Here is a 1,504-nt window from a genome sequence, read left to right on the forward strand (position 1 = left end):
CATAACATGTAACACCAATTCACTTCAAATTTTATTTATATAATCCATTTTACTTCTTTCACAACTATATTTATCACTTTCCACCACTTTTTCACATATAGCATGATTACTATCAATTGAACCTCTAAATCACCTTGACTTGAAATCATAGCCTTGCCTTAGACCAATATATACTCTCATTGACCCTTAGCTCACCTTTAGTGGTAGAATCACCTGACCAAAGTTGTTCTACCATACCTCTGGACTATGATTTCTCCTAATACATAAAATGGGGTGTTGTTGACTCCAACATTACATCACATTGATACTAAAGAGGCCAGATCTCCAACACCGTACCTTAATAGGTAATAAGGAGACATATTTCTCCAACATCTTACCCCATCAACCACTAAGAAGAATACTGTCATATGGTCTCTCTCTATACTCCACATGGGTGAACTCCCACACCTATGATCATATTTTCTAAATCAATCACAAGTTTCCAATCACCACTATCCACAGATATATATATATATATATATACATAATTGCATAATTTCACATGTTTATTCAATCAAAGTTCATATTCATTCAATAACCATCAATTCCACAAAACATGCTCAATTTAAAATAGTTTCACGTCATAGATAGCATACTCATATACAGTTACAATAAATAGTCAAATAAAGAAAGTTATTTGATTACCTTAACCCTTCGGTCACTAGAAAGATTACCCGTGGATTTCAATTACCACTACAGCTTGTCACAAGCTTCCTTTCTTAACTCACACGCGAAATATGTCAATCTATACATAATTGACTCAATTAGTCAATTGGTTCAATCAACCAATAACACTTAACTATCGAGTATGGCCATAACTAGCCATCAATTCCTTTCCATTTATCCAACCTAAGTTCACTACTACTTAATTATCACTTTCAATCACTTCAAACTATCCCACTTTTGCTCAAACACGATTTCGACACCTAATTTCCATTGAATTAGGGCCAAATTGAGCCCACGGGTTTAAAGTTTCATCGTTTAACTCTAAACTAGTCATAAAGCTATAATTTAACTCTCGATAACCTTTTTATTACTATAGGGTAAGAAATAAATCCCTTAAATTTCACTGATTCAATTTCCCTATAACTTGTACTAAGAGAAATTGTGGTAGAATGGAGGTAAGGGTCATATGAAGCTTACCTAATAAGTTACTAATTAAAAATGGCTTCCAACCTTGGCTTCCTCTCTTCTCCTTCTCATTTGTTTTTGATTTTCCCTTTTGAAACTCACCCTAATTTCAGACTTAAGAGGTTATTTTTTGATCCATGTGCCGCAGTGCATGTAGCTTGTGCCACGGCACATGGCATAGTAAAATAATTCTCACCACACGCACATGTTTCAACCTAAAATGCAATCTTTCCACCTATATCTATTCATTTAACATCCTAAAGACACAATTCATCAACTAATCATCTAAATCTCTAATCCTTTAATAATTATCACTTTACCCTTGATTAACAAC

The sequence above is a fragment of the Prosopis cineraria genome, unplaced genomic scaffold (assembly GCF_029017545.1).
Source record: "Prosopis cineraria cultivar Desert tree isolate PC_DT_omini unplaced genomic scaffold, ASM2901754v1 PC413, whole genome shotgun sequence".
In the NCBI taxonomy this organism is placed as follows: Eukaryota; Viridiplantae; Streptophyta; class Magnoliopsida; order Fabales; family Fabaceae; genus Prosopis; species Prosopis cineraria.